The following is a 9231-nucleotide window of genomic DNA, read 5'->3' as shown; positions in this document are numbered from 1 at the left end:
TAAGGGTGATAATCAGAATGGTGGTGCTAGAGGGGGAAGTGGTGGTGATGCTCCTGCTCACCTTTTTGTAAATATCCAAAACTACTAGTGTTCAATTTGTATAGTTGAGTCAACTGAAACTGCTCTTCAACAAACTATTCAAAAAAATTCACCTGCCTCTACTCAAACAAGTGTTGTTGTTGCTTTTTAACACCACCTGCTCCTGAATGGTATGAATTACTCCCTTGAGACGGGACTGCCTGCTTTTAGCTGTTTGGGACCCAGAGCCTCTGGAGTTCACAAGTCTTATCCCTGAACAGGCAGGCTGTGAAGCGTTCTCATCTCCTTGGGAATCCTCATGCTCTTGATTGTGTGTGTGTGTTCCCCGCCCCTGCCCCCCTGTGGAATTGCAGCTTCAAGGAGGCAGAAGAGTGTAACGCTATGTGCCTGTCCAACTCAAAGCCCAAGGCCCCGGCGCAGCAAAGGTTAATGGCTTATGGCAGCATATTACAGCTTGCCTTTGAGGCTCCTGAAAAGCTGCTTGCAGGACATTGCTGCTGCTGTGGTGGAAGGCAGAGGGAGCGCCTTGAGAGGCCACGGACCAGAAGGTTAGTGGCTCAACGCTCCCTCAGATGAGGAAAGGGAGAGTGGAGCTAGAAGTTGATATGAAGTTGCAACTGCACAAAAAACATGGGTATACAAAATTGGAGAGGTGGGGGGGTGCCCTTAGGGCCTCACCCCCCAAAATATTAAGGGTTGCCTTAATCAAGGAAACACTGATTTTGGAACAGAAGCTTGTTTCGCACTTTATTAAAGGTGTACACATTCAGTCATGGTACAAAACTACTCATTAGAGCATCACTTTTTAAACCTGAGTAAACAGAATGACTTACAAATCTTGAAAAGGTTCCGTACAATGATCTTCACCCTGGTTTTCTTGAACTGAATTCTCCTGCTACATCTGTAAGTGATCAGTTTTGTCCTTGTGTACATGTGAAATCATACACCAGTTGAGCTGTGACCATCCCATTATGGATCAAAGCCATGTTCTAATACCATGTAGAGCACTTAAACTGCACTCAGTTACAGCATTAGTTTCTGGTACTACCAAAATCATCTGTTTCACCACTTTGGCAAACAGCTGATGTTTTGTTTGGCTGTGCAAACTGTGACACATTTCTGAACTGACTTCAACACACGCTTCAAGTGCATGGTTCCAATTTCAGTCATGATTGACTGATTATTCAGCTTCATCTGTTACAAGTCAATTTTCAATGGTCTTTCAGTAAACTGACCTCACGCTTGTTTCATAACTCCAAATGTAAGTTTCAAGATTTTGAATAATTGTGTAACCGCTCTGGTCAAATCTTAGTTGAATATTGACACTGCAAAAATCAATTACTTCCAAGAAGATGTACTTAAAAAAATTACCTTGCTAAATTTTGGTAGCTAGGTACGTGTCACTATTTGCATTTTCTTGGGAACCTCTCTTGCTTGGACGCTAAGGCATTCAGACTATCTTCAGTTTGAAATTTAATTCAGTGTGCAAATCGAACAAGAAAATTGTAGCTTTTATCTGACCAGATGGGCTGAAGTGAACTCAACCAAAACTAGGGGTTTGCTCATTTGTGTCAAGTTTGCGGAATAGCTTTGACTGAACTGAAAAAATCAAGATGTTTCAAAAATGTTGAAATGAACCAGTGCAGCTGCTATGCTTATAAAGCTTCTGGCCCGATGGCGAGGGCATTCAACTGGGATGTGGGAGACCCAGATTCATTTCCTCCTAATGTGGAGAGAGGATTTCAACTTGAGGTTCTCACATTGCAAAATGAGTACACTGGACTATGCTGATCTGGGACTCCCCTCTTGAAGCTTTTCTACTATGCTATTTAACGTGCTAAGGAAATAACGGAATAACAAAAGAACCTGAGTATAATAGTAAGCCATGTTGTAAATCAGTTTAAAACCAGGCAGAACCAAGATCAGCTGCTACCAGCTGCAAGGGTTGATTCTCACAGACTAAGGTAACATATCTCCCTTTCTGTTATGCACTGATTAACAGATGTTAATTAATAATTGTTTAATAAATCCAGTCAAGCTGACTTATCTGAGGTCTGTGTTTAATACATTTGAACCAATCAAACATCACTAATTAGATAAGACCGACATATAAATATCCGTCATTAAATCCATTGTGTGCAGTGTAGTTGTAGCCATGTCAGTCCCAAGATATTAGAGAGACAAAGCGGGTGATATATCTTTTATTGGACCAACTTCTGTTGGTGAGAGAGACTTCTGAAGGCCTTTCTCTTTCACCAACAAAAGTTGGTCCAATAAAAGATATTCTCTCCCCCATCTTGTCTTTATCATTAAATCATTGATTACTGATGTTAAGTTATTGACTGTTACTGCAGACCCTGGTGAACAGTGCCTTAATCACCAGGATATAGTCCCTCTCTTCCCTCTGCCCCCTATTCATGGTGACAATTCGTAATGACAGTGAACAGTTGTTAGGACCCAGAAAATGCCTTATGTTTTCAGTCTACCTGCTGAAACAGCCCCAGGTGGCGGGATGATTGCTGTGGTGTTCCTGAGCCAGGCGTAACCCATAAGTCAGTATTGTCAGAGATACATATAGCCAGACCTGAAAGAATGACACTTTAATAAAACCTGCTCGAAGATCCTAAATGTGTAGTTAGAGTCTCAAGCCTGTGTGGATCACACTGAAGGATCGGGACCCAAATGATATCAGCACTAAAATTGAACAGAGAAAATGACCTCCCTGCCCCCCCCCGACTCTTTGTTAAAAAATGTTTTGATTACTAACAGACCTTAGAATGTCTTTATTATTTTTAAAATAGCTTTGTAGAGAAATCTGTCCAATTTGTATAAGTGCCCCTAATGTTAACTAAGATGAGAGAAAATATAAGGGGAAAAAAATAAGGACCCTCTTCCCCCACCAAGCACAGTCTCTCTTTCTCATACTCTCTACCGGGAATATATTTAGTTTCCTATTTTACTGTATGTATCTAGAAAATGAGCATATTTTAGTGAGAAATCTGGCTCAAATTCCAATCCATTGTACAAATCTCAAGATACTTACTTAATCCTAAGAGAAAAATTCTTATGGAAATATCCTGTAGAATTTTGGGGATAGAAAAGGGTGCAAAGTAATTTTATTCCAAACATTACTGAGGGTATGTCTACACTACAAAATTAGGTCGATTTAATAGAAGTCGTTTTTTTTAGAAATCGATTTGATACGGTCGATTGTGTGTGTCCCCACTAAGCACATTAAGTCGGCGGTGTGCATCTACAGTACCGAGGCTAGCGTTGACTTTCGGAGCGTTGCAGTGTGGTAGCTATCCCACAGTTCCTGCACTCTCCGCCGCCCATTGGAATTCTGGGTTGAGCTCCCAATGCCTGATGGTGAAAAAACATTGTCGCAGATGGTGCTGGGTACATGTCGTCGGACCCCCCCCTTCCCTCCGTGAAAGCAACGGCAAAAAATCATTTCTCACCTTTTTTCCTGGGTTACCCATGCAGACAACATACCACGGCAAGTATGGAGCCTGCTCAGCTCACTGTCACTGTATGTCTCCTGGGCGCTGCTGGCAGACGTGGTATTGCAGTGCTACACAGCAGCATCCCCTTGCCTTGCCTTGCGAACGGCAGACGGTACAATACGATTGCTAGCCATTGTTGTCGTCCCATGGGTGCTCCTGGCCAGCCTCGGTGAGGTCGGTCGGGGGTGCTTGGGCAAAAATGGGCATGACTCCAGGTCATTCTCTTCTTTAAGTTTCGTCTAATGGAGATTCAGTCCTGCCTGGAATATCATGCCAGCTGGAGGCTTCTGCCTCAGGCTGCTCTCCCAGTCGACAGCACCGCACGGTCGCGCCTACCCTAGCCTACCCCTTGTCCTATGGCTCATGAAGCCGGGACAGTAGTAAGGAGCAGTTCAACTATAGGCTGAGTAAGTACATAATGGTGGTAAAATGTGCCTTTGGACGTTTAAAAGCTCGCTGGCGCAGTTTACTGACTCGGTTAGACCTGAGCTAAACCAATATTCCCATTGTTATTACTACTTACTGTGTGCTCCACAATATCTGTGAAAGTAAGGGGGAGACATTTATGGTGGGGTGGGAGGTTGAAGCAAATCGCCTGGCCGCTGATTACGCGCAGCCAGACACCAGGGCAGTTAGAAGAGCACAGCAGGGCACGCTGTGCATCAGAGAAGCTTTGAAAACCAGTTTCAGACTGGCCAGGCTACGGTGTGACAGTTGTGTTTGTTTATCCTTGATGAAAACCCGCCCCCTTGGTTCACTCTACTTCCCTGTAAGCCAACCACCCTCCTCTCCCCCATTTGAGCTCTGCTTGCAGAGGCAATAAAGTCATTGTTGTTTTAAATTCATGCATTCTTTATTAATTCATCACACAAATGGGGGGATAACTGCCAAGGTAGCCCAGGAGGGATGGGGGAGGAGGGAAGCACAGGAGTGGGGTAGTTGTAGGGACACCCCCTAGAATGATATGCAGCTCATCATAGAAGCAACATGTTTGGGGCTCTGACCTGGAGCGGCCGTTTGCCTCTCTGATTCTTTGGTAGGCTTCACGCGGCACTGCTGCGGGTCCCTGTTATAACCTCAACATTTTCAAATATTCCGGCATTTTGTCTTTTGGAACGAAGTTCGGATAGCACAGATTCATCTCCCCATACAGCGATCAGATGCAGTACCTCCCGTTTGGTCCATGCTGGAGCTCTTTTGCGATTCTGGGACTCCATGGTCACCTGTGCTGATGAGCTCTGCATGGTCACCTGTGCTGATCAGCTCGCTACGCTGGCCAAACAGGAAATGAAATTCAAAAGTTCACGGGGCTTTTCCTGTCTACCTGGCCAGTGCATCTGAGTTGAGAGTGGTGGCCAGAGTGGTCACAATGGAGCACTCTGGGATAGCTCCCGGAGGCCAATACCATCGAATTGCATCTTCACTACCCCAAATTCGACCCAGTAGGGTCGATTTCAGTGCTAATCCCCTCATCGGGGAGGAGTACAGAAATCAATTTTAAGAGCCCTTTAAGTTGACAAAAATGGCTTAGTTGTGTGGACGGGTGCAGAGTTAAATCGATTTAACGCTGCTAAATTCGACCTAAACTCGTAGTGTAGACCAGAGCTAAAACTTGTAGTCTAGAGAAATAAGTAATAGCCAATTCTTAATAATTGTTGTTCTTAATGCTAATTTTGAGATGGGATGCCCACTTTTTATCCCTTATAGGACACCAAAATTAAGACAAACAAAATTATTAACAAAGACAATTAAAAACAAAACAAAAACAATGAATGACAGCTACGTCTGTTGCATTTTTTCTGCATGCCTCACTGTAGAGATCTTTTAACTGAGATTATACTTGGTGGGGGCACCATTTTTTCCTTTTAGGTATATTAAAGCCAAATTACATAATTTCTGAAACTAACTGAATCTTTTTTAGTGTATCACCACTAAAACAGTTTGCATAAGGATAGGTGAATCCTATTTGGTACATCATGGATAATCTAAACACTGTATAAACAGGCAAAAGTGTGTGATTTTAACTAAGTCTTATGAAACCAAGGAATATTTTATGTTCAGTTACTTATAAGAAGGCATTCAAGGAGCTGTCTGAGACAGGCAAACTAATGAATATTCAGAATCTTAAATTCAAATTCAATGGGCTTTTTTGTTTCTTGGTTTACCAATGTTAGATTGTTCAAGTTATTCCTGGAAAGAAAACAATCTGGTGTTTAACAAGAGATGCTATTACTATCTTAAATTATAATAGCAGGTCAATATCCCATTAAAATCATTACAGGAATAATTTAAATCGAATTCTTTGGCAGATTTCCTCTCCCCATAGAGCTGAACAAACAGTGCTGAACTGGAAAGTTGCTTCTTGATGCTGTTTCACAGCTTCTTTCTTCTTAGCTGTGCTGTTGTTGTATGCTTGCACAGGTGTCTTAAAAGGCTGAGCTGAGAGTGCTGCAAGGATTAAGCTACTGATGAGTGTTGCCTGCCAAAGCGGAGATGTGAGCAGAGGGTTTGCTTATTGCTCTCTTAATTCAGAGAGTTGTATACCCCTTCCTTCCTACAGCTCAGGGTGGCCAAACTTACTGACCCTCTGAGCCACATAGGACAATCTGAAAAGTTCAAGTGTGGGGGTGCACCTGCTGGGGTTTGGGGCTTCAGCCCTGAGCTCCAGCAGGCACACCCCCTGGGGCTGAAGCCCTGAGACCCCCCACACACACTGCCAGAGGCGATGCCTGGGGGAGGCACATGGGGTCACATGTCCCCCAAAATTTTTCCCAGGGTTTGCTGGCCCCACTCAGTCACATGGTGCTGCTGGGCCCTGCCAGCTGGGAGCTGTGGCGGTGAGGCGAGGCAGCAGCAAACAGCTGGGAGCTGCAGGGAGGAGCCACTGAGGGTAAGGTGGTGCTGAACCTTTAAATTGTGCCCCCCTGCTCTCAGGCACCAGTTGTCTCTGGCAGAAGCCCCTGGCCCCATCACCCCGCTGCAGGGCAGAAGCTCCAAGCTCCCCCCACCCCTCCCACCTCCAAGTCTGGTAGGCAGAGAATGGGGAGATGTAGGTGACTCTGTAAGCCACAGTTTAACTGTAAAAGAGCTGCAGTTTGGCCAGCCCTGCTATGGAGCTTTTGAAGGCGGAAGGCACACCTATTTCAGGACCTGGCTAGATTAAAAATTGACTGCTGTCATTGTTTTATTGGCTCAGTGCCTTCAAAGGTTGACCCAAGGGCATGTCTACATAGGAAATAGTCTGGAATAGCAAATTCCACAGTAGCTCCCCATGGACACTTTTAATCTGCACTAAGAATGCCTTTTTGTGGTTTACCTTAATCCACGTCCCAACGTGTGCTTTAAATTCACAATTTCTTCCCCATGTAGACAAGATCTTAGTAACACCTTCGTTCATGAATATGTAATTTACTACTTGACAGACAGTAATGTTCTAATTCTTTGTTCACGTGGTTTGAACTTCTCAGAGCATCTTTAAAGTTAGTTTTAACTTTTTTCTGAAATACCTTTTGGTTCCATTAGGCTTTAAGAGGAGCTGAAATTCTGTTTTTAAACACACTTACCTTCTATACAGATCTTTTAGCTTTAAAATGGTCTTTTAAAAAAGAATCTCTTTAAATCATGTAAATTTTTTAACTTAATTAGTCCTCATTAAGGAGACAATGCCTTCTTTAACAACTCTTGGAGAGCTGGTTCTTGTCTGTTTTTTGAATTTATCAATGAAATTGCGTAAGCACTGCCAGAACCCTAGTCAATTCTCCAGTTCATATAAACATTCTGTATTTACAATGGCTTTTTATACTAGTAACCAATTACAATAGCAAATGACCTTGCTATAGGAGAAGATTACATTGTTGTGGCTAGTAAAATGTGTATCAGGAAGTTTATATGAAGACTTGTATTTAGATAAAAAACATTTGCACATAAACATTTCAAAAGAAGCTTTAAGACATTTTAAGCATCTAAGGGATAAAAGGTTTTCTACAAAACTTTTCCCAATTATACATGTTTTCCTTAAAGTTAAATCAAGGCTTTAGAATGTTTTTATAAAGAAACAAACTTCATTGGTGATAATTCTGGAATTTCTTATGTGGTTTTAAATGGATGTTTTACATTCTTGTGGTGGATGGAGGGGTGATAAGAGGCGCCTGGTCTACCGGTAGCTTTTGTGGCCTTGATAACCCAAGTGCTACACATTGCTTCTTTTTGTAATCCTAGAAAAATATTTTTGTATTTCTTATCAGGGGACAAGTGTCTTGTTCTTTAAGAAGCCATTCCTATTGGGGTGTTTGCCTTTTAACCAGTTCCCAAGCTTACAACCTACAGTAGCTTCACCCCAAATTCACAATTAAAAACTTCAGTCAAATACTCGATTAAAAAAATCACAATAACTATTCAATAACTCTTAACATCACATAAAATAACCTATATAGAATATAACAAAATAGAAGTCATAAAAGTCTATTCCAGAGTCTGCAATTGGAGCTGGACGTAATTGGTAAAGATTTATGGATAGATAGAAATCTCTGTCACTTATTGGGAGAAAGCAGAAATCTCTTGGAAGTTTTTTATTGGCTTGAATATTTCATTTAATAAAATAAATAACCAAAAAATTAGTAAAGGAGCTATTATTCTCCAAGTCCCACATGTATGACAGTAATTCTTATAAAATTCAGTGAAAGCAAAGGATTTTTATAATCTAAAATTACCACAATATATCATTTATTAATCATTTTTGCATCAATATTGTGACTTAGCCCCCCCCCCCCACACAGTTAATAGAGAATACTAACCTTTCTATTGCAGATACTTAACAATTAAATTCAATAAGATAATGCCGGGGTCGGCAACCTTTCAGAAGTGGTGTGCCAAGTCATTATTTATTCACTCTAATTTAAGGTTTCGCATGCCAATAATACATTTTTTATGTTTTTAGAAGGTCTCTCTCTATGTCTATATTAAAGAACTAAACTATTGTTGTATGTAAAGTAAACAAGGTTTTTAAAATGTTTAAGAAGCTTCATTTAAAATTAAATTAAAATGCAGATCTTATCAGTTTAGTGCAAGTGGTTCTTAACCTGGGGTGCACAAACTCCCTGGGGGTGAGAGGTGCCCTTTCTGGGAGTGTAAGACATGCCACATTTTTTTAGAAGGTAAATCATCGAAGACACAAATTAAGCAACATAAATACAACTATTTTGTTTCATCAAACCTATGTATTTATTAACATTATACATGTTTTAACGATTACCCTAATATACAAAGTTTTAAAGTTTTAAAGATAATTGTAGTGTAATTTTTTATAAGGGCTGCAGAGCGCTGGGACCAGGCCAGGAGCAGACCCTGGGCTGGCTGCCAGTACCCCAGGCTGGCAGGAGGGCTGAGCAGGGCCGGAGGCCCAGACCCCAGATGGCAGGGGGCCAGGTGGCTGGAACTACAGACCAGCAGCGAGTTGAGTGGGGCCGGAGGCTGGTATCCCAGGCCAGCAGCAGGCTGAGTGGGGCTGATGGCCAGGAGCCCAGCTGGCAAGGGGCCGGCAGCCGGAATCCCAGACCGGCAGCAGGCTAAGTGGCTCAGCCCACTGCCCGTCTGGGGTTCCGTCCGCCAGCTCCTGCCAGCCAGGGTGCTGGCCACCGGCCCCGCTCAGCCCACTGCCAGTCTAGGGTTCCGGCTGCCGGCTTCTGCC

The sequence above is a fragment of the Trachemys scripta genome, chromosome 2 (assembly GCF_013100865.1).
Source record: "Trachemys scripta elegans isolate TJP31775 chromosome 2, CAS_Tse_1.0, whole genome shotgun sequence".
In the NCBI taxonomy this organism is placed as follows: Eukaryota; Metazoa; Chordata; order Testudines; family Emydidae; genus Trachemys; species Trachemys scripta.
The sequence above is the reverse complement of the archived record's forward strand: the minus strand, read 5'-3'. Positions refer to the sequence as shown.